At 41.6% G+C, this 25,799-nt stretch overlaps 1 protein-coding gene across 3 annotated transcripts in view; it reads right to left on the bottom strand.

Moving 5' to 3' along the window:
• Nucleotides 1-25,263, bottom strand: part of LOC126475037 (acetylcholinesterase-like) — a 136,494-nt gene extending 111,231 nt beyond the window's left edge. For 2 of the 3 annotated variants that reach the window (XR_007586645.1, XM_050102582.1), the window contains exon 1: nt 4,451-4,549. The gene's annotated coding sequence lies outside the window, so the exon portion shown is untranslated. Of the gene's footprint in view, nt 1-4,450; nt 4,550-25,204 lie in introns of those variants that run through there. The other variant, XM_050102583.1, reaches the window with a different exon arrangement.
• Nucleotides 25,264-25,799: the final 536 nt, after the last annotated feature.

The raw sequence follows: 25,799 nt of genomic DNA, 5'->3' as shown, positions 1-25,799 counted from the left end.
TAGACACAGGCAACAGAGCATGCACAATGTCGGCACTAGTACAGTGTATATCCACCTTTCGCAGCAATGCAGGCTGCTATTCTCCCATGGAGACGATCGTAGAGATGCTGGATGTAGTCCTGTGGAACGGCTTGCCATGCCATTTCCACCTGGCGCCTCAGTTGGACCAGCGTTCGTGCTGGACGTGCAGACCGCTTGAGACGACGCTTCATCCAGTCCCAAACATGCTCAATGGGGGACAGATCCGGAGATCTTGCTGGCCAGGGTAGTTGACTAACACCTTCTAGAGCACGTTGGGTGGCACGGGATACATGCGGACGTGCATTGTCCTGTTGGAACAGCAAGTTCCCTTGCCGGTCTAGGAATGGTAGAACGATGGGTTCGATGACGGTTTGGATGTACCGTGCACTATTCAGTGTCCCCTCGACGATCACCAGTGGTGTACGGCCAGTGTAGGAGATCGCTCCCCACACCATGATGCCGGGTGTTGGCCCTGTGTGCCTCGGTCGTATGCAGTCCTGATTGTGGCGCTCACCTGCACGGCGCCAAACACGCATACGACCATCATTGGCACCAAGGCAGAACCGACTCTCATCGCTGAAGACGACACGTCTCCATTCGTCCCTCCATTCACGCCTGTCGCGACACCACTGGAGGCGGGCTGCACGATGTTGGGGCGTGAGCGGAAGACGGCCTAACGGTGTGCGGGACCGTAGCCCAGCTTCATGGAGACGGTTGCGAATGGTCCTCGCCAATACCCCAGGAGAAACAGTGTCCCTAATTTGCTGGGAAGTGGCGGTGCGGTCCCCTACGGCACTGCGTAGGATCCTACGGTCTTGGCGTGCATCCGTGCGTCGCTGCGGTCAGGTCCCAGGTCGACGGGCAGGTGCACCTTCCGCCGACCACTGGCGACAACATCGATGTACTGTGGAGACCTCACGCCCCACGTGTTGAGCAATTCGGCGGAACGTCCACCCGGCCTCCCGCATGCCCACTATACGCCCTCGCTCAAAGTCCGTCAACTGCACATACGGTTCACGTTCACGCTGTCGCGGCATGCTACAAGTGTTAAAGACTGCGATGGAGCTCCGTATGCCACGGCAAACTGGCTGACACTGACGGCGGCGGTGCACAAATGCTGCGCAGCTAGCGCCATTCGACGGCCAACACTGCGGTTCCTGGTGTGTCCGCTGTGCCGTGCGTGTGATCGTTGCTTGTACAGCCCTCTCGCAGTGTCCGGAGCAAGTATGGTGGGTCTGACACACCGGTGTCAATGTATTCTTTTTTCCAATTCCAGGAGTGTACTTCAGAATGCGGACTTGTGAACTTGTGAGACTTCCGAGGTTTCTACAGTCAAGACGTAGTGTGCGTTTAGAAGTGAATATATCGTGAGCTATGATGTTCTTCATAACTAATTATGTGCAGTAGGAATCTATAGTTTCCCTGTTATTCAACTTATATTTTATTTAATTGCTGGATTATCGACACCAATAAGTGTTTAGTAGAAATATACCGCATTCTCAAAAGTACTTCTACTATCGTACTCATCATTTAAAGTCGTTAAGATAGTACCTACAGATTTTACTTAATTGCAATTTTTCATTTATAAATTTATATGCTCCATTCATAATTCGCAATTGCTGAGTGATGCAACTCATCGACCATTCGATTCATGTGTGTCTTATTACCGTATACTGTAGACTCAGCAGTGTTTGGCCTGTATTGCGGTAACTACATATCCCAGCGCCTAGACACCGAAACCAGCCAAAACTTTTAATATTCCAAAAGCTTTGGACTGTCCTGTAAGCACATTTTGTTTGAATTGTACGCCTTTTGGCAGCTGTTTGTCTTTAAATTCAAAATTCATTCCAGTCCATAGTGAATATAATTCTGTCCTTTTATTTGAATGTACTTCCCCTCCCAGCTCATCCTCACCTCCTTTGACATAATGTAACTCTGACAGTGATAGAACAGGACTTGGCATGTCAGTTCGTCAGAACGCATAGAGTCTTGAAAATCCTACGTAAGATCTTTAATGTTGTTAATCGGTCACACCGAGGATATTAGCGTTAAATTAATGGTTTTTTAGTCAGGACCCTCTGCCTACAACTGAATATTGGCAATATTTACTTCATCAGATGCGTTTCGCCTTAGTTTACGAGGACATCAGCAATGGCCTAATATGTACAGGGTGCTAGGAGCACTAGAGCAGATATTGTTATCATTGGTACCTTACTGTTTACCCACTTCACGTGTTGGTTGATTTTTTTTCTCTGCGCCTTCTCGAAGATATGTCATGTAACTTACTACCTCATGTTTCCTGCATAATCGTACCTGTACCACTAAGAGGATTATGCCTATCAGTATAGACTAAACGTCTTGCGTCCACAGTTCCACACCTGACCTGCTGGCCAGCAGAAAATAATGATCAATCGTTCGCCCTTGCCAGATGTGCTCGTAGGTAGCCTACCAACCCCCTAAAAAACACTGCTCCTGGTAACTACAGTTATTGATCTTCAGGTGACGTAAACATTGATGTAATGTTGTTCATTACGCTGTACTCAGTGCCCAGGATTTACATCATTTGAAGACCACTGACTGTAGTCATCAGCGCAGGAAACAAACCGCACACACCGTCTTCCACTATGTCACTCTTATATGGACTTTTGCCAATGCTGACATGTAGGAGCGAATTTACGTCAAAAATCTTAAATCTATATAAATAAAACAAACGTTATTAACATTCTACATCGTCATTCTTCATGTATGATTATTTATTTCTGATCATAGTCATCCCGGCGATAAATACATTTCTGCCAACGTGTGACAATTTTGTTGAAGAGAACACTGCAGAATGTTTGACTTTATTGAGCAGACAACAGCCTCACCTCTACTTGCACTGCTTCATCACAATGAATGTGAACTCATCGAAGGTGTTTAGGTTTTAGAAACAGACGATAATCATATGGGGCCAAGCGAACACAAGGCGTCGGATTGTTGCATATGTCGCACCGCTAGTGTATGGTGTGGTGTCGCCCTGTAGGAGAGTGTGTTCCATATGTGGAAGAACTCTTCAAACTCGAAATTCGATTACAGTACTGCGTTTCCCACGCACCGACATAGTTACGTTACAGACAGTCATGTTACAGACTACAATTCTTAGCCTTCTGCCGCCAGAGGGCTGCAAATATGTAGACATGAAAATGAAGATGTAGTATGCAAATAACGTTTGTTTTATTTAATAATCTTCAAGAGTTTTCATATAAGAAACTCGGAGGCATTGTTTTTCAACAGTCCCACGTATATCGAGCTACCTGCGATCAAAGGTTGAGTGTCCGTATGTGCCAGCTTTTTGGATAGGTTTTTTAGTGAGTTGGTGTTTATAGCTGTGTGGTCATTGATCAGTTGCTTGCTCTGTACTATTTATTGTAATGATTTTCATGTTTCTTTATATGTTGCACAGATATGGAAAAATTACTGTCACAATCCGAACATCTGATGTGTGCTTTATATCCTGCGTTAAAATTCCTGTTTGTCATTCAAACATATGCTGCATTGTAGCTTTCACCTTCAACGTGACAGATGCTACATTTCTGGAATTTGGTACTCCTTAGAGTGGAGGTCGTTGTTTCGTTATCATGTTCAGAGCTCTGTGTGTTTATGTGTATTTGACACTGTCTGCTAACTTATGCCGTTTGTGTGGTGTTTCTTTCATGTGGAGCGAGTCCGTTATGGCATCAGTCACGATTTGCTTCTGGAAACGTTACCGGTGTTGATCGGTTAATTGATTGAAGAAATGAACTTTTTTGAGAATTTAACACCGTAAGGACTGTGAAGAAGCATGGAGAGATGTATCTGCATTGCAGATCCGTTCACTGGTGGGATGTCTAGATCTGTGATGCAATATGACTGCTACATCCTCCAGTACCCAGATTTTCGATAAATAAAACTACAGTTAACCGCTTATTGTAACTGAAAGCAATGCTGTCCTGTTCTAGTTTATCCTCAGTGTCGGCCCACAGGAAGTTTATTTACGATAATAAAAAATGAAATAAACCGAAAGTTGAACCATTAGAAAGAAATGTGCAAACGAAATGCTTCTTTCTACCCCAAACAAAAGTTTCAACGTCGCAGTATAAACTTACAAACACAGATATGAACTCAGGCACATCTGTAAGTTTATTTCACACGACATTGATTAACAGCATAAGTCGCAGTGGAGTGGAAGTGAAATAAGAATTATTGTCTCGGGTTATTACGTGCCATCGGACAAAGCCGCAGACTGCCAAGATAACAGTGTCAGGAATAACACAGCGCTGTACGCCGCTGATGCAATTGGCAGCTTGAGCACACCTATCACAAGCCTTTGAGGTAATTCATCTAGCCGTTTCAGCTGCTAAGGACCAGCGCGTAACTCGTTATACTCCAGATAAAAGTGAGAGATACTTACAGAAGTTCCTTCTCTGAGGACGTTTCCAGCAGAGGACAAAGTTTGCAGCCAACGCGGCTGCAGCCATGACCCAACTGCCGGCACGCCTGCTCTCGAGGTCACCAGCCAGCACAGTAAGCTTCCCCTCCCCTCACCCCCCCCCCCCCCCCCGAAAAAGCCGTCCACCACTCCTTCGGCTCTGTCCACCACACCGACCTCATCCTCCTGCTTATGTAACCTCCAGGACGACAGCAAAAATGTGCTTACCATAGTTCGTCATTTATATACTGTGAAATAACAACGGTCATTTACTTTGGTGCTTGATGAAAAGCAAGAAAAGGCACTACAAAAATTATACCAAAATTCAAGAACTATGTAACTTTCTTGCAAGTCTTCAAAGTCGGCAAAATTACTTTATCTTCACCATAGGCACCTTTGATCAACTTGCTGCAATATCTGTTCATATACAACTTCACAATATTACGAACTTAAATTTAAGGACACTCTTTTTCTTTTATTATTACTTGTAACCGAAATTTACTGCGTAAGTGATTAAGGGAACTTACGCATACGAGCCCTATCAGTAACACAATCATCTTAAAAAAGAAAACATGCATCAAAAGAGTGCGCTGTAGCGTTCCGTCTAATGTGGTTAGACAAAGAGAAGATGAATGATTAAGGTTTCATGTCCTGTCGACAATATGGTAATGAAAGATAGGGTGAAAAGCAAATGAAATAACTCAATGGTCGTCGTGTAAACTGCGAGTCCAGTGTGCTACCCACTACGTTGCCTCGCTCGGTAAAAAAATAAAGCAGATAATGTTATAGATGACACAGTTGCTTCCGTGAATTAACATATTGTATAATTTTTAATAAGATGGAATGGAGAAAGCTGTGATACACGGTTTGTCATTATTGGCTGCTGACTTTGATTTCCAAGCATCACACGAGCCACCGTTATATTTTTACTTTTTGTTGAATTTTTTTCCCTGTCATGAGTGTTCTAACTTGTTTGATGCGGCCCGCCACAAATTCCTCTCCTGGACCAACCTCTTCATCTCAGAATATCACTTAGTTGTTAGATGTATTCCAAGCTCTGTCTTCCCCTCCAGTTTTCATCCTCTATAACTCGCACTAGTACCATGGAGTCTATTCCCTTGTGTCTTAACACGGGTCGTATCATCCTGCCCCTTCATCTTGTAAGTGATTACGATACGTTCCTTTCTTCACCTATTCTGCAAAGAACCTTCTCATTCATTTTCTTCTTAGTGCACCTAATTCTGAACGTTTTTGTGGAGCAGCGCATCTCAAACGCTTCATTCTCTTCTGTTCGGTTTTCCACAATCGACGTTTCACTACCATACAATACCTTGCTCGCAACGTACGTTTTCGAAATTTCTTCAAATCTTATATTTGATACCAGTCTGTTACTCTTGGCCATGAATGCCCTCGTTGCCTGTCCTAGTCTGCTCCTTATGTCCACCTTACTTTGTCGAACATGGGTTATTTCGCTCTCAGGGTAGCAGAATTCCATATTTTCCTCTGTTTCGTGATCACGAGTTTTGACGTTAAGTTTGTCGCTAATTTTATTTCTGCTACATCCCATCACATTCATTTTTCTCCTGTTTTCTTTATATCCTTATTCTGTAAATATTAGACCTTCTCATTCATCAGGTCCTGTAATTCTACTTCACTTTCACTGACGACAGTAATGTCAACAGCGAATATCGTCACTGACGGATTGAATATCAGTCCCACACTTGAACCTTCCTTTATTTCCGTCATAGCTTCTTCGGTATGTAGGTTGAGCAATAGGGGTGAAAGACTGCATCCCTGTCTCACATCCTTCTTATTCTGACCACTTGGTTCTTAGTATTACTCGTATTTCCCCATATTTTACTCTTTTTTTTCAGAATTTCAAACATTTTGTATCAATTTATGTTGTTGAAAACTTCGTCTAGGTCGACAGACCATATGAACGTCTCTTGATTTTTCTTCAGTCTTGCTTCGAATGGCAAGCGGAAAGTCAAAATTGCCTCACTACTGCCGGCCGGAGTGGCCGAGCAGTTCTAGGCGCTACAGTCTGGAACCGCGCGACCGCTGCGGTCGCAGGTTCGAATCCTGCATCGGGCATGGATGTGTGTGATGTCCTTAGGTTAGTTAGGTTTAGGTAGTTCTAAGTTCTAGGGGACTGATGACCACAGCAGTTAAGTCCCATAGTGCTCAGAGCCATGGTTCAGATTACGGTGACCATGAACCAGGAGATGTACTTCTATATTCTTCGTGCGTATCTAATACTACAGTTTCTTGACAAGTCCACTACGGACACTCCCCTATATCGAGCTAACAGCCACGTTCACAGAAGAGCATCCATAACATCTTGCTTGGACGAACACTCAAGCCCCCTGCGATTGGCCCACTAAACCACTCGAAGGGAATTCCGTAGCAATATCTGGGACTATATGGAAAAACAGATGAAGAGTAGTAAACAGCATCTGAGCAGGTTGGTACCTTCAGCAGATCTAATCATTAATGCTTGGGTTCAGCCGCAAACTCATAAAAGTTAGAGACGGTGTTACATATGGATGTGACTAATTTTTGGTCCCTTGTGTTTAGTTTTACTACCAAAACTATGGCCCTAGTGAAAAGTAGGATGTTACAAAATGTATTATAGTTCATTGCTTTCCCCCCAACCATCCCACACCGGATGGAGCGGAAGTGATCGGAAATGCCAGAATTTAAGTTGTTCTAGGAAAAAGCTGTTTGAATCAATATGTTGCACGTTCGTAAAATGTTAGGCTATCTGCATGTACGTTAGAACTGGATAGTACAATGGATAGTACCATGCTGTCCCTGGGAATCAACGAGAACTTATTGTCGCTTGTAAGGAAACGTGACTGAGCACTTCCTTTGTAGTACACTGTTTGATAATCTTCTCTGGAAAGATGTGAGAAGGAAACAGGAATTATTAATGCACAGTCTACGGAAAGTATCGGTCCCGTTGTTTGAAGAGCATGTGGTCAGTGCTCCAGCAGGGCTTAAGGTTGCCCTAGTCGTAGGATTCACGTACTAGTGAGCGATCTGCGTGTTTCTCTTCTTCAACGGCTTGCGATGTGTAAAACTAATTACAAAGATAACAGTGCAGTTGCCCATATTGGAAATACCGTTACCTGCACATACGTAAATGTAGACATTTACATACATACGCCGCAATCCACCATACAGTGCGTAGCGGAGGGTACGTCGTACCACAACTAGCATCTTCTCTCCCTGTTCCACTCCCAAACAGAACGAGGGAAAAATGACTGCCTATATGCCTCTCTACGAGCCCTAATCTCTCTTATCCTTGTGGACATTCCGCGAAATATAAGTTGGCAGCAGTAAAACTGTACTGCAATCAGCCTCAAACGCTGGTTCTCTAAATTTCCTCAGTAGCGATTCACGAAAAGAACGCCTCCTTTCATCCAGAGACTCCCACCCGACTTCCTGAAGCATTTCCATAACACTCGCGTGATGATCAAACTTACCTGTAACAAATCTAGCAGCCCGCCTCTGAATTGCTTCTATGTCCTCCCTCAATCCAACCTGATAGGGATCCCAAACGCTCGAGCAGTACTCAAGAATAGGTTATCTCCTTTACAGATGAACCACATCTTCCCAAAATTCTACCAATGAACCGAAGACGACTATCTGCCTTCCCCACAACTACAATTACATGCTTGTCCCACTTCATATCGCTCTGCAATGTTACGCCCAAGTGGCAGTGTTAAAGTAGTAAATCGTTTGTAGCGGTGTCAGGGGACGAACAGAAAGGGATTTAGTAATCCTAACGATAATTCACAGAACAACATAAGTACTCTCAGCAGTTGTTTGCAGTGGTTGCTGACGAGACGAAATTTATTTACGCACAATTGCAGTGGAGCAGCGTTTCTCAGTACTTCAGTATTCGGAGCCCAATTTGCAGTCATAATTGTCATGCCATAACGAAAGCTAAAAAGATATAAACTTTAAAAATTACCAATAATAACTAAATTTATTGACGTTTCGCAATATCTATCCACTACAATGTCAAAACCAAAATCCATGGCTCTCTATTGCTCTCTCTCTCTCTCTCTCTCTCTCTCTCTCTCTATCTATCTATCTATCTTTCTTACAACAGATTGCAGGCGAATGTTCGCTCGAAAGTGTCTCAGCTGATGATGAGTTCACAGCAAGTGGCAAAACTGAAAAACCGTTTATTATTAAATAGCCCTTTTAATTTTGGGAAGGGTGGATGGATGAGTTTTATTCACCGAAAACAAGAGCATTTCGTACACTATTACCATTTTCAATATTCTACCTTTGAAGAACCGAATTTCATGCGTTGGTTATTTTGAAGACGAAGTATAACTCTGAGCTGAACGTAGAAAAACAACTTAGAGCGTCTGTTTCTAATATCCTTCGAAATGCTTTTCTCTGCAAGCCAGACCGAAAGGAGGCCCTAACAACTACAAAACTTTATTTTAATTTAGTAGTAGAAAGTTATCTATCAAATGCGTTATGCAGCATGTTTATAAGCGATGTATATCAGTGTAAATGTGAATTTTAACTTTTATTTTCTCAGAATGTGTTTTGCTTTAGTTTTCTTTCAATTAATTGATCAGTTTTTCAGTCTTTTTTATATTTTGTTTGACCTATTCTCTGTTTTATCAATATCAGTTTGAAGGATTTTACGCAAGGGGAACTAAAAAACACGGAACGTATTGTTTATCTTTATCACATTTTCATTTATTGAAAACAATGAAATGAAAAATATTTACATTTCAGCAAACAAGGATTTCAAGAATATTAAAAATTTAAATTCCGCTGTGTGATGTATGTGCTTGCTTTTGAGAACAATGTTCCTTAAGACGTGATGCAACAGGAGAAATGGCCACTCGAAGCTCTTTGCTTGTGTTTAGCTTTGAACAGGATTTCGACTACATACTTGTCGGAAAGCCAGTGTCGTACAAGTATGCTGTTGTGAAAGGAATCAGACCCTTCATTGCGTTTTGGCTCAGATTTGTGGATTCCTTGCGAAACAACAACACAGAAACTTCATTATATTTACTTTTCGATGAAGTGTCACAAATGAGGTCAGTAAATCGTTGTTCATTTATATTCAGATGTAATGGTCTAGGAGCATTTATGAACTGATTTTTAACCCAATTAAATCTATCAATATAATCGCTGAAATACATTCCGAAAAGAACCTTCAGTGCTGCAAGACGATGAAGAAGGCAGGGTTTTACCGCCATTGGAACTATCGGACTCTCCCTGTCCTGTAACATAGACACTATAGAGGCGAACATACACTAAATGATCAAATGTATCCGCACATCTGGCTGAAAATAACACAAGTTCGTGGCGCCCTCCGTCGGTAATGATGGAACTGAATATGTAGTTGGTCCACCGTTATCGGTGGTGACAGCTTCCACTCTCGCAGCCATACGCTCAGTCAGGTGCTGGAGAGTTTCCTGGGGAATGGCAGCTCATCTTCACGAGGTGCTGCACTAAGGAGAGATATCGATGTCGGTGGGTGAGGCCTGGCACGAAGTCGGCGTCCCAAAACATCCCAAACCTATGCTATAGGATTCAGGTCAGGACTATGTGCAGGGCAGTTCATTATAGGGATGTTATTGTCGTGTAACCACTCCTCCACAGGCCCTGCATTTTGATCAGGTACTTGATCATGTTGAAAGATGCAATCGCCATCCCGAATTGCTCTTCAACAGTGGGAAGCAAAAAAGTGCTTAAAACATCATTGTAGGCCTGTGCTGTAATAATGTCATGAATAACAACAAAGGGTGCTAGCCCCATCCACGAAAAACACGACCACACCATAACACCATCGCCTCCGAATTTTACTGTTCGCGCTACATACGCTGGCAGATGACGTTCACCGGCATTCGCCATACCCACACCCTGCCTTCGGATCGACACATTGTGTACCGTAATTAGTAACTCCACACAACGTTTTTCCAAGTGTTAAATAGTCCTAAGTTTACGCTCTTTATACCGAGGTAGGCGTCGTTTGTCATTTACCGCCGTGATGTCTGTGTGGCTTATGAGCAGCTGCTCGACCATGAAATCCAAGTTTACTCACCTCCCGCATGACTTGCAGTAGATCCTGATGCTATTTGGAATTCCTATGTGATGGTTTGGATAGATAGCTGCCTATTACACATTACGACGCTCTTCAACTATCGGCAGTCCATGTCAGTCAACAGACTAGGTCGGCCTGCACGCTTTTGTCCTGTACGTGTACCTTCACGTTTCCACTTCACCATCACATCGGAAATTGTTGAAAGGTGGCTACACTGAGTCACAGCGCCAGAGATTGCGCCAAAGATCATTATTCCGCCGCCTCCACTGGTGCAGGGTCGAGTACAGTTGTTGTTCTGTTGGGCGAGAAAGTAGATGCTGTTCGGTTAGTGTAATGTATAGATGGAAGATGTTGCAATGATCACAGTGTATTTTTCGTGAATATATATTGAGTTAAAAAAATATATATACATTTCTTTAATGAAAATGCCTCTTGGTCATAGGTTCAGTCAACAAAGCATCTGGTTCGTGTTCATGTATTAGACTTGTAATTCTGGTTTCTATGTGCAGTTATAGTATTTCTGGTTTTTCAATTAGTTCATTGTAAATGGTGTTTAAAATATCTTGTCGTATTGAGGAAGAACCGTGCCAGATACATGTACGTTGAGTCACACTACGACACACAGAACAGTTACACTTGTACTTTGTTGTTTCGTACCTTTTACAGTTGCAGGGGACTTAATTAATCAATTGTGTTAACGGAAATTTCTTGTCATTCTTTATTTTTATTTTATGCAGTCAGATTGCGTGCTAGTACTACTCAGGGCCAACCGGTTACGAGACTTCATAACCGGACACACAGCTACTACAGTTATTGCATTTATTGATTATTATTTTTAATTAAGCCCCCATGCACGTGGCGACCGCTGCTTCAGATCGTATCTTGGAATTCTTTTGATAGTAAAATTAGCAGACAGTAGTACTGTTATAGTAATTTGTAGTTTAGTAATCGTAGTCTATATTGCAGATACAGAATTTGTAATTGAACATTTGTAGTTGTCTTGTCATTCTTCTGATGGTATTTTTGTAGAATTGAATTTTTGATGAGTCGTATACGGGTTTGACAATTTTGTGCAATTGTGAAGGTTTTAATTGTTCGTTAATTGTGTTTGTTGGGAAGCATTTCGTGTGGATGGTATCGTTGGTGATAAAGTGTTATATTGTGTGTAATTTTCGTATAGTGACGAGTTTTGTATGTTTTGTAAAAGATTACGCGATCGATGAAAAAGGCAAAAATGATGGATAGTCAGAATGACGAAATTGTTAACATAGCAAACTCACCATCACAGGAGAACAGTAGGATGAATAATGAAGTAGAGAACAATTTAATAAGCCGGGAAAATAGACCGGAACCAGTTCAAAATTTTTCACAATCAAAAAATTTCAGCATACGAGATTAACGACAGAAGCTTCTGGAATAGTATCGAACATAGATAGCTTTACAGCTGTGACGAAGGAAGTTAGTTTTACGGGAAATGTTAGGGGCGAAAAGAATTTCGAACCAGTTAATATGGGGCAGTTGATGAGTGCAATATTAAATTTGGGATCACAGTTAGGACCTGAATTAAAAACGGTGGCAACACGGTTGGAAACTGATATGGGAACATTGGCAACACGGGTAGACTCACAAATAGGAACAATTAATACTGATATGGGAACAATGGAAACACGGTTAGACTCACGAATAGGGACATGTTTCAAAAACATGAAAGATGAATTAAAGAAAGAAACTAGAGAAGAAGTACAACCGATTTTGAATGCTCACAATAATAGATTAATTTCAATAGAAATTAGACAAAAGGAACAGGATAGAGAACAGGAAGAAAGAGATCGCGTGATGGTACAAAAATTTTCAGAGTTACATTTACAACGTGCACACGACAAGGAAGAAATATTTGAAAGAATCGAGGAATCCGTACCAATGACAGAATAAATAACCTAACACAACAATATGAACAGTTAAGTACTAAATGTGTCAATACTGAAACCCAAGTCGCGACACTTACGGAAGACGTAAATAAACAGAAAGAATAAATAGGTGACTTATCGGAAAGAGTTGAGGAGATTTCAGATAAATTGACAAGTCTTAGTTTAAATGGGGACAGAGATTCAGATGATACAGCTTCATTCCCATTTGCAGGAGCAGAGGAGTACCAGAATATAAATAAACATGTTGAAAATCAGGGAAATTTTAATGAACGCGTTAAAAGGGAATTTGAGGCGTTACGAAGGCAAGTTAAACAAACTGTAAGCAAAATCGTAGGAAAAGAAAGTAGAAGAAATTTGGAATCACCGATAGCAGCGGGTTTTGAAGAAAATAATTTATTTCATTTACGAGATGCAACAAGACAGCGCCAGGCGCGCGAACTTGACAATAATCGACATTCGGACTGGGACAGACGCAGTAGGTCTTTGTCGCCACGAGGCGAAAACTTTGACTATAAACACTTTTTAACTGTTCGGAAATTTAGGATCTTTCGCAATTCTAATAATGACATACATACATGTTCATGATTAGATCAATTTATGTACGCACTTCTGCCAAATTGCCCACTAAGTCACAAACTGGAATTTATGTGTGGCTATTTAGGTTCTCAGGGGATTCACTACACTAAGTGAATATGTGCCGTAGCATGTACAGGTCCCCGAGCTGTAGTGGTGCTAGTTCCCTTTTAGTTTTCTGCACTGCTGCCTACTCTTTTACTATTCTTTGTATCCATTGAAACAACTCTTCAACTATCAATCTATCTAGAAAAGGAGTTAGTAAAGAATAACCGGATAGGACTATTTTACCCAAAAGTGACAGTTTTCAGGATACTGATGAAAACGAACCGGCGACGCTCATGCGCGCACTTATTAGAGATTGTAATAATTTAAATGACTTTGATGATGTATTTCTATCGACATACTGGTCCGAAAACACGCAAGACAGAGTCAAACATAGTCTTATTATGCAGCGTAATTTTAAAGTCTCAGTTCCGCACGCCGGCAGAATTATTTGAATATATGATTCGAATCAATTCCTTTCCAACCCTTATAGCCCGACTGAATTAATTCGCATTTGTTTAACTAAGCTGCCACAATCGATAAGACACATTGCTTTAGCCGGAAGACGTAAAGACGACACTGAAACTTTTAAGACTTTGCTACAAGAACTTGAGTATGACAACGACGACGGGATTTCTTGTAATTTTTTCAGTAACTGTAATCACAAAAGATTTTCAGAGAAAAAGGATAATGATCGGAACGGACGTTATAGCGGTAATTTTGAAAATGATAGACGAAACAGACAGGACAATAGATACCATCCTTATGACAATAACAGACGCTCTAATAGAAATTACACAGACAATTATAATAACGGAAATTCCTACCGGAATGATCAATCATATGGAAACAGGAATCGGTATCATCGAGACAGAAATTATTCATACAATAATAGAAATTCTTACTACAGAAATAACTAGGGTATAAGATCTAACAATAATTTCAGAAATACAGTCGAAATTACACAAGAAGTAGTTATGCAGATAGCCAGGAAAAATAGAAATTTTAATAACAGACACAACCAAGAATTTACATGCAACGGACAGGAGGCACCTAATTGGCATCCTCCAAGTGACAGAAACTCAGAGAGACAAGTGCAAATCGTAGAAATTTATCCGCGAAATGACGCGAATAATCAAAGATGTGACGCAAACAAATGACAGTGACTTGTAGCTTCGGCTTCTGGCAGCAATATAGACGGTTCAGAAAGTAATGACGCTACGACTTTACACTACATGCGCATGGAAGACATGAGAGTTATTTTGCTAGACGAAAAGGAAAATAATTTAGACGCATTTTTACATCCCGTTATTGTTCATGGTGGTCGTAGTTCATGAACCACGGCCAACGTATGAGTGCCCAAGTAAGTGGTCCCAACAGTCGGAATACCAGTTACTTTGGAATAAGGCTGGGCATTTCGGACATATTCTGAGTCGTGGTCACCTTTGTGCTCATACGTCAAAGACTACCAAATCCACCGGTTAGTCCCTCAACCGTTAGGGGTAAAACTCAATGGGACTCGGGGCAAGTAAGGCTAGCAACCTGCTTCCCTGGTACTTTAAATACACTCCTGGAAATTGAAATAAGAACACCGTGAATTCATTATCCCAGGAAGGGGAAACTTTATTGACACATTCCTGGGGTCAGATACATCACATGATCACACTGACAGAACCACAGGCACATAGACACAGGCAACAGAGCATGCACAATGTCGGCACTAGTACAGTGTATATCCACCTTTCGCAGCAATGCAGGCTGCTATTCTCCCATGTAGACGATCGTAGAGCTGCTGGATGTAGTCCTGTGGAACGGTTTGCCATGCCATTTCCACCTGGCGCCTCTGTTGGACCAGCGTTCGTGCTGGACGTGCAGACCGCGTGAGACGACGCTTCATCCAGTCCCAAACATGCTCAATGGGGGACAGATCCGGAGATCTTGCTGGCCAGGGTAGTTGACTTACACCTTCTAGAGCACGTTGGGTGGCACGGGATACATGCGGACGTGCATTGTCCTGTTGGAACAGCAAGTTCCCTTGCCGGTCTAGGAATTGTAGAACGATGGGTTCGATGACGGTTTGGATGTACCGTGCACTATTCAGTGTCCCCTCGACGATCACCAGTGGTATACGGCCAGTGTAGGAGATCGCTCCCCACACCATGATGCCGGGTGTTGGCCCTGTGTGCCTCGGTCGTATGCAGTCCTGATTGTGGCGCTCACCTGCACGGCGCCAAACACGCATACGACCATCATTGGCACCAAGGCAGAAGCGACTCTCATCGCTGAAGACGACACGTCTCCATTCGTCCCTCCATTCACGCCTGTCGCGACACCACTGGAGGTGGGCTGCACGATGTTGGGGCGTGAGCGGAAGACGGCCTAACAGTGTGCGGGACCGTAGCCCAGCTTCATGGAGACGGTTGCGAATGGTCCTCGCCGATACCCCAGGAGCAACAGTGTCCCTAATTTGCTGGGAAGTGGCGGCGCGGTCCCCTACGGCACTGCGTAGGATCCTACGGTCTTGGCGTGCATCCGTGCGTCGCTGCGGTCCGGTCCCAGGTCGACGGGCACGTGCACCTTCCGCCGACCACTGGCGACAACATCGATGTACTGTGGAGACCTCACGCCCCACGTGTTGAGCAATTCGGCGGTACGTCCACCCGGCCTCCCGCATGCCCACTATACGCCCTCGCTCAAAGTCCGTCAACTGCACATACGGTTGACGTCCACGCTGTCGCGGCATGCTACCAGTGTTAAAGACTGCGATGGAGCTCCGTATGCCACGGCAAACTGGCTGACACTGACGGCGGCGGTGCACAAATGCTGCGCAGCTAGCGCCATTCGACGGCCAACACCGCGGTTCCTGGTGTGTCCGCTGTGCCGTGCGTGTGATCATTGCTTGTACAGCCCTCTCGCAGTGTCCGGAGCAAGTATGGTGGGTCTGACACACCGGTGTCAATGTGTTCTTTTTTCCATTTCCAGGAGTGTATGATGCTGGCAACAATCAGAGCAAAATGCCTCGGACCTTTGGAGGTGACGGAGTCCCACCTCTAACTGACAAACCATGGACTCCTAAGATACGACTTGGAAAACAAATGGTAATGAGGTGGGGAGCTATTAATATCAATGGGGGCTACTCTGGGAAGAAGGCAGAGCTGGCAGAGGCTGCAAGTAAGATAGGCCTGGACGTTTTAGCTGTTAGTGACATTCGGGTAAGGGGTGAGAAAGAAGAGGGAGAATACACGGTCTACCTGTCAGGAGTCAAAGCAGGAATAGCACAATGGGGTGTAGGGCCTTACATCAGGAAAGAAATGGAACCCAGCGTAGTTGCAATAAGGTATGTAAACGAACGACTGATGTGGATAGATTTGACAGTGTCTAGCAAGAAAATTAGGATTGTGTCGGTATATTCGCATTGTGAAGGGACAGATCAAGATAAGATGGATAGTTTTTATGATGGACTCAGTGATGTAGTTAGAGTAAAGGACAAGGACAGTGTTCTGCTCATGGATGATTTTACTGCCAGGATTGGAAATTGAACAGAAGGGTATGAAAAGGTTATGGGTAAATTTGGAGAGGATATGGAGGCCAACAGGAACGGGAAACAAATCTTGGATTTCTGTGCCAGTATGGGCTTAGTAATCACAAACTCCTTTTTTAAACATAAGAACATTCACCGGTATACTTGGGAAGGCAGGGGAACCAGATCTGTCATTGACTATATAATAACAGATCAGGAATTCAGGAAGGCTGTGAGGGACACACATGTATTCAGGGGATTCTTTGATGACACTCATCATTACTTAATCTGCAGTGAAATTGGTATGGTGAGGCCGAAAGTACAGGAGGTCAGGTCCATATGTAGGAGGATAAGAGTGGAGAAACTTCAGGATAGGGAAATCAGGCACAAGTACATAACAGTGATCTCAGAAAGGTACCAGTTAGTTAAATGTAGTCAATTACAGTCATTGGAAAAGGAATGGACAAGGTACAGAGACACAGTACTAGAAGTGGCTAAAGAATGTCTTGGAACAGTAGTGTGTGAAGGTAGGATGAAGCAAACAGCTTGGTGGAATGACACAGTCAAGGCAGCCTGTAAAAGGAAAAAGAAGGAGTATCGACAATTGCTACATACTAGAACTCAGGTAGACAGAAAAGTTATGTTGAAGAAAGAAACACAACCAAACAGATAATTGCAGCATCCAAGAAAATATCTTGGGAAGACTTTGGAAACAGGTTGGAGACTTTGGGTCAAGCTGCTGAAAAGCCATTGTGGAGTGTAATTAGCAGTCTTCGAAAGGGAGGTAAGAAGGAAATGACAAGTATTTTGGACAGGTCAGGAAAACTGCTGGTGAATCCTGTGGATTCCTTGGGCAGATGGAGGGAATATTTTGAAGAGTTGCTCAATGTAGGTGAAAATACGATCAGTAATGTTTCAGATTTCGATGTACAATGGGATAGGAATGATGATGGAAATAGAATCACATTTGAGGAAGTGGAGAAAATGGTCAATACATTGCAATGCAATAAAGCAGCTGGGGTGGATGAAATTAAGTCTGAACTCATCAAATACAGTGGAATGTCAGGTCTTAACTGGCTATACAGGATAATTGAAATGGCCTGGGAGTCGGGACAGGTTCCATCAGACTGGACAAAAGCAGTAATCACACCAATCTTTAAACATGGAAACAGAACAGATTATAACAACTACAGAGGTATCTCTTTAATCAGCGTTGTGGGTAAAATCTTCTCAGGTATTGTTGAAAGGAAAGTGCGAGTATTAGTTGAGGTCCAATTGGATGAAAATCAGTGTGGGTTTAGGCCTCTTAGAGGTTGTCAGGACCAGATCTTTAGCTTATGGCAAATAATGGAGAAGTGTTATGAGTGGAACAGGGAATTGTATCTATGCATTATAGATCTAGAAAAGGCATACGACCGGGTTCCTAGGAGGAAGTTATTGTCTGTTCTACGAGATTAAGGAATAGAAGGCAAACTTTTGCAAGCAATTAAAAGTCTTTACATGGATAGTCAGGCAGCAGTTAGAGTTGACAGCAAATTGAGTTCATGGTTCAGAGTAGTTTCAGGGGTAAGGCAAGGCTACAACCTGTCTCTCCACTGTCGTTCATATTATTTATGGATCATATGTTGAAAACAATAGACTGGCTTGGTGGGATTAAGATATGTGAATACGAAATAAGCAGTCTTGCATATGCGGATGATTTAGTTGTGATGGCAGATTCGATTGAAAGTTTGCAAATTAATATTTCAGAGCTAGATCAGAAATGTAAGGACTATGGTATGAAGATTAGCATCTCCAAAACGAAAATAATGTCAGTGGGAAAGAGATATAAACGGATTGAGTGCCAAATAGGAGGAACAAAGTTAGAGCAGGTGGATGGTGTCAAGTACTTAGGATGCATATTCTCACAGGATGGCAACATAGTGGAAGAACTGGAGGCAAGGTGTAGCAAAGCTAATGCAGTGAGTGCTCAGCTACGATCTACTCTCTTCTGCAAGGAGGAAGTCAGTACCAAGACTAAGTTATCTGTGCACCGTTCAATCTTTCGACCAACTTTGTTGTATGGGAGCGAAAGCTGGGTAGATTCAGGTTACCTTATCAATAAGGTTGAGGTTACGGATATGAAAGTAGCTTGGATGATTGCAGGTACTAGTAGATGGGAACAATGGCAGGAGGGTGTCCACAATGAGGAAGTCTAAGAAAAACTGGGAATGAACTCTATAGATGTAGCAGTCAGGGCTAACAGGCTTAGATGGTGGGGTCATGTTACACGCATGGGAGAAACAAGGTTACCCAAGAGCCTCATGGGTTCAGCAGTAGAGGGTAGGAGGAGTCGGGGCAGACCAAGGAGAAGGTACCTAGATACGGTTAAGAATGATTTTGAAGTAACAGGCTTAACATCAGAAGAGGCACCAATGTTAGCACTGAATAGGGGATCATGGAGGAATTTTATAAGGGGGCTATACTCTGGACTGAACGCTGAAAGGCATAATCAGTCTTAAATGATGATGATGATGATGATGTTATTGAAGCATGTGTAAGAATAAGTTCACTGGTGTTTTAGATTCTGGGAACCCATTGAATGTTATTAGTGAATCAGGTTTTCGTATATGTGTAAGAACTATTGCTTGTCCTGTATTACCTATTTCTAAAACTACAATTCGAGGAGCTATTTCTGGAAAAAGTGTGGAAGTCAAACAACAGACCAACTTAAATATCATTTGTCAAGGATATGAATTTTCTGTTAATTTTATTATTGTTCCATTACTCAGTACACAAATTATATTAGGTTTTGGTATACACATTTCAGTTATGCACACTTTGGTCCCAGATAATGCTTTCATAAATTACGAGAAAATTGCCACTTCAGTAATATGGAAAAACGCATTCGATTTGTTCTTGCCAAATGCAAATTATGTCAAAAGGCTAAGCCGCCAACTATTTCTCACAGAGCACCGTTGTTTCCTATCATTCCAGAGAAATTAAAGGAGATGGCTTCAGTCGATTTGTTCGATCCAGTGGTTCGTTCTACTAATGGTTTTGCGTACATTTTGGTAGCAATGGAATTGACATCAAAATATGTGTGTTTTACTCCTTTAGGTAAAGCAACAGCTCGTTCAGTATCTAATGCTTTCATCAGACATTTTCTTAAAGAAGTGGGTCATGTTGATAAAGTTATGTCAGATGACGGATCACAGTTTCGCTCTAAAATTTGGCTTCGTACTCTACGGCGTCGTAAGATTAAACCAATTTTCATTTCACTTTTTCACCCTCTATCTAACGCGTCAGAGAGATGGATGAAGGAAATCAATAAATTGTGTCGTCTTTATTGTCATCATAATCACAGAACGTGGGATCAGTATCTTCATATTTTTCAAAATATTCTGAATGAACTCCCTCATGATTCAACTTCTTTACCGCCTATATTGACATTAAAAAATAAAGCACCGACAAATCGCATTTCTGAAATAGATCCTTTTCCGTCTACACGGAAACTGCGGCATTCTGAAGTTGTCAACCTGGCTCTACAAAATATTGCATCTGTGGCTGCTAGAAGAGAGAAATCAGCTACACGTCCTGGTCGTTTAAAAACTTTGTCAGTTGGTCAAAAGGTGTTAATTAAGTCTCATCGTTTGTCTCATAAAGGAAAAGGCTTGTGTCGCAAATTTTTTCTGCTTCATAACGGTCCATATAGAATTCGCAAAATTATTCATGATAACACGGTTGAAGTAGAAACTCTTAAATCGCGGCGCTCTAAGGGAATACATCATATATCGAACGTTAAAATTTTTGTGGAATGACATACTTTTGAGAAATTAACAGTTACACTTAAATACGCAGAGAATATAAGGATACCGTGTCGTGATTTGGCGGCGGCACATACAAAAAGCGACAGTCAAGTCTGCGCGCTGCACATGGTAGTCGTTGACCGCAAATAATTACATCCTACGTCACGCTTACCTACAGCTGATCGAGCGTTCAGTACGAATCCACTGACAGCCGTAGACAAATACACAGTCTAATTCTCCGATTAAATTCAGTATAAAGCTATTATGACTTGATAACTTATGTTATTAACGTTCAGTTTTTTTCCAGGATACAGTTGTACAAAATATTTAAGAACTTCAGGTAAATTCTGTGTGTGTCCGACGTTAAGAGGACTTGCTGTCGAAGAATAAAGTAATAAACTAAAAAGGTAACTATTAATTGAGTTTATTTTTCGGGTAACATATTTCTACTTAGGTATGTACTTTATATGTAATTTACTGCTCGCGATTACATGATTTATACTTTGTGTTAACTGATTTTGAGAATGATTGATTAATGAACAGGGTTGTTACTTATGTATATTATGCATCGCTTGGCTGCTCTGCTTTTTCACTGATGTCATATTTTTTATTATGAGCCTGCTGTGCCTATTTATTTAAATTATAATTGTCACCTGATTAGTTGTGCTGATATGGTTATGTATGCAAGTTATACTTTGTGATTTATCTGCTTGCGCCTTCATGTTTACTTATTGAGATGTATATGAACATTTATTTGCTTATGCTGATATGATGCTAATGACCTGTTTATTATGAAAGATATATACTTTCTGCTTTGCGTATGGATTGAATATTTACACATTTGTGATTTGTTGTCATAACTACTCTTTAAATTGGTATATAGAAATGCTTAATACTCTGTACGAACATGGAGCTTGGGTTACACTATGGTATTAATTATAGATTGTTCGCTTGGCAGAGCCTCGTTGTAGGGATTGTGCTGCATCCACTTGTTGACATTCTGTCTCTACTGGTTTATTTACTCGCTACTACTTGTTTTGCTTACGCTCAGTGCTTTATATTTTAAATAAGAAAATGAACTGCTATAATTCTACGAACTACATTGGTACAAGAAACTTCATTGACGTTACATGAACTGGAGGTTTTGTAGAATCTGTATAAATTCATGCTAATAGAAAGGAAGCTAACGACATGAAATGCCAACACTAGCTTTAGACCATTGACAGTTATTACACTGAGCCATTGAAATAGCAAGTGACATTTGATACAAAGAAATACTCTACATGTTTGCTTCTGTTTTGCCATGATTCTTGAAGTGGTGTACACACTGTGAAATATTACGATTTATTCATTCAAAGTATTATGTGATCATCCATACTATGTACTCGCACCCACTTACTGAATGTTATTCAAACTGAAGGCTATTAGAGGTCATGTATGCATTTCTTTTATTTTATGATGGACAATGTAACCAAAATGTATTTTATAATTCATATTGAGTAGAGGAATTGGCTCAGGAGGATTACACAGAGGTTGTGTGTGGACATTGTGTCTTCAGGTTTTATAGGATGATGAATTGAAGTTTGCACTCTGATTTTATTTGTACTTGTTCAAAGAGACAGACTAGAGGAAAGAGTTGTTATGGAAGTGAAATGATATTGGTGATAAGGTTTATATGTATCGACGTGTTGAAGATGAATTATTGAAGTATTGAGATTGTGTGATGATGATTATTGGAGTTTTGGTGGATAAGAGGTCAGGTAAATGACATTGGTGATAAGATTTATATGTATCGACATATTGAAGAGGAATTATTAAAGTATTGAGATTATGTTATGCTGATGATTATTGGAGTTTTGGTGGCTAAGAGGTAAAGTAAGTGAGGACTATATTTTTTTTTTGTTGTTGGTTTATATGGAACAAGAAGGATGAAGATAGCAGACTAGAACACTCAGTGGAAGTAAGATTGTCTACGCACACACTTTTTTAAATCAATAAGCAGTATATAATTTTGTAAAAGCAGTTGTGTGTGCATTCAAACTGTTGTCCGTGCTTACACTTATTAACATTGTTGGTGCCACTTGGAAATGTTTAATTTCTGCTGAGGAACTCTGATGAACTGTGTAATTATTGCTGGTGAATATTATGGACTGTTACCTGCACCTGCTCGTCATTGCTGGGTGCCACTGATGGAACTGTTCTACTGAAATAATGTCACCTGTCGCTGTCTGCACCTGTTCAACATTGCTGGGTGCCACTGATGGAACTGCTTCTACTGAAATGATGTCACTAGTTGCTGTCTGCACCTGTTCAACATTGCTGGGTGCCACTGATGGAACTGCTTCTACTGAAATGATGTCACTTGTGGCTGTCTGCTAGGAATACTACTGCAGATATTGTGATCATTGGTACCTTAGTGTTTACCCACTTCACGTGTTGGTTGTTTTTTTCTCTGCGCCTTCCCTAAAATATGTCATGTAACTTACTACCTCATGTTTCCTGGTTAATCGTACCTGTACCACTAAGAGGACTATGCCCATCAGTATAGACTAAACGTCTTGCGTCCACAGTTCCACACCTGACCTGCTGACCAGGAGGAAACAATGGTCAACGGTTCGGCCTTGCCAGATGTGCTTGTAGCTAGTCTACCAACCCCCTAAAAAAATAGATAACTATAGCTATTGATCTTAAGGTGACGTAAATACTGATGTAATGTTGTTCATTATGCTGTACTCACTCCCCACGACAAATATTCTGGAGACTGAGTACGGACTGATGAACAAATATACATCACTATTTACACCATTTGAAGACCACTGACTGTATTCATCAACTTAGGAAACAAACCGCACACACCGTCTTCCACTATGTCACTCATATTATGGACTTTTGCCAACGGTGAGATGTTTGAGCGAATTTACGTCAAAAATCTTAAATCTATATAAATAAAACAAACGTTATTAACATTCTACATCGTTATTCTTTATGTATGATTATTTATTGCTAAACATAATCATCCCAGTGAAGAATACATTACTGTCATCGTGGGACCATTTTGTTGAAGCGATCACTGCAGAATGTTTGACTTTATTGAGCAGACAACAGCCTCACCTCTACTTGCACTGCTTCATCACAATGAATGTGAACTCATCGAAGGTGTTTGTTTTTTTAAACGGACGATAATCATATGGGGCCAAGCGAACACAAGGCGTCGGATTGTTGCATATGTCGCACCGCTAGTGTATGGTGTGATGTTGCCCTGTAGCAGAGTGTGTTCCATATGTGGAAGAACTCTTCGAACTCCAAATTCGATTACAATACTGCGTTTCCCACGCACCGACATAGTTACGTTACAGACAGTCATGTTACAGACTACAATTCTTAGCCCTCTGCCGACAGAAGGCTGCAAATATGTAGACACGAAAATGAAGATGTAGTATGTTAATAACGTTTGTTTTATTTAATAATCTTCAAGAGTTTTCATATAAGAAATTCCAAGGCATTATTTTTCAGCAGTTCCTCGTATATCGAGCTGCCTGCGATCGAAGGTTGAGTGTCTGTATGTGTCAGCTTTTTGGCTAAGTTTTTTTAGTGAGTTGGTGTTTATAGGTGTGTGGTCATTGATCAGTTACTTGCTCTGTACTATACGTATGACGTATTTATTGGAATTATTTATTGTGATGGTTTTCATGTCTTTCTTTAAATGTTCCACAGATATGAAGAAATTACTGTCACAGTTTGAACATCTCATGTGTGCTTTATATCTTGTGTTAAAATTCCTGTTTGTCATTCTAACATATGGTGCATTGTAGCTTTGACCTTCAAGTTGACCGATGCTTCATTTCTGGAATTTGGTACTCTTTAGAGTAGAGGTTGTTAAGTACGTTTGCATCCTATTTACAGTTTTATTTGCAAGCACAAGACCTTGTTTCACTATCATGTTCAAAACTCTGTGTGTTTATGTGTATATGACACTGTCTGCCAAGTTATTTCGTTTGTGTGATGTTTCTTTTATAGTTTGTACCTTGGAGATCTATGTGGAACGAGTCCGTTAAGGCATCAGTCACGCTTTGCTTCTGGAAACGTTACCGGTGTTGATCGATTAATAAATCGAACAAATGAACTTTTTAGAGAATTTAACATAGCGTAGCTTCATAAGGACTGTGAAGAGCCAAGGAGAGATGTAGCTGCATTGCAGATCCGTTCACTGGCGGCATGTCTAGATCTGTGATGCAGCATGACTGCTACATCCTCCAGTACCCAGATTTTCGAGAAATAAAACTACAGTTAACCGCTTATTGTAACTGAAAGCAATGCTGTCCTGTTCTAGTTTATCCTCAGTGTAGGCCCACAGGAAGTTTATTTACGATAATAAAAAATGAAATAAACCGAAAATTGAATCATCAAAAAGAAATTTGCAAACGTAGATTCTTCTTTCTACCCCAAACAAAAGTTTCAACGTCGCAGTATAAATTTACAAACACAGATATGAACTCAGGCACATCTGTAAGATAATTTCTCACGACATTGATTAACAACGTCAGTCGCAAGAATAATGAAGCAATGGAGTGGAAGTGAAGTAAGAATTATTGTCTCAGGTTATTACGTGTCATAGCACAAAGCCGCATACTGCCAAGATGACAGTGTGAGGAAGAACATAACGCTGAACGCCGCAGGTGCAGTCGGCAGCATGAGCACACTCATCACAAGCCATTGAGGTAATTAATGTGACCGTATCAGCTGCTAAAGACCATAGCGTTGCCCGTCATACTCCAGATAAATGTGAGAAATACTTACAGATCTTCCTCCTCTGAAGACATTATCAGCAGAGGACAAAGATCGCAGCCAGCGCGGCTGCAGCCACGAACCAACTGCCGGCACGGCTGTTCTCGTGAGGTCACCAGCCAGCACAGTACGTTTCCCCTCACCCCTCACCCCCACCCCCCTAAAGCCATCCACCACACCTTCGGCTCCGTCCACCACACCGACCTCATCCTTCTGGTTATGTAACCTCCAGGACAACGGCACAAATGTGGTTGCTGAAGATCGTCACTTATATACTGTTAAATAACTACGGTCATTTATTTCTCTGTCGTTAAAAAGCAAAAAAAAGGGACTACAAAAATCAGACCAAAATTCATGATGTAACTCTTACGCAAGTCTTGAAAATCGGCAAACTTTCTTTCTCCTCGCCATAGGCACCTTTAATGAACATGCTGCAATATCGATTCATAGACAACTTCACAATTATACGAACTTAAATTTAAGTGCACTTTCTTTCTTTGATTATTCCTTGTAACCGAAATTTACTGCGTAAGTGATTCAGGGAACTTACGCGTACGAGTCCTGTCAGTAACACACTCAAGCACCTTAAAAAAGAAAACGTGCCTCA

This window comes from Schistocerca serialis, chromosome 4 (assembly GCF_023864345.2).
Source record: "Schistocerca serialis cubense isolate TAMUIC-IGC-003099 chromosome 4, iqSchSeri2.2, whole genome shotgun sequence".
NCBI classification, from domain to species: Eukaryota; Metazoa; Arthropoda; class Insecta; order Orthoptera; family Acrididae; genus Schistocerca; species Schistocerca serialis.
This window is presented reverse-complemented; position numbering and strand designations above follow the sequence as displayed.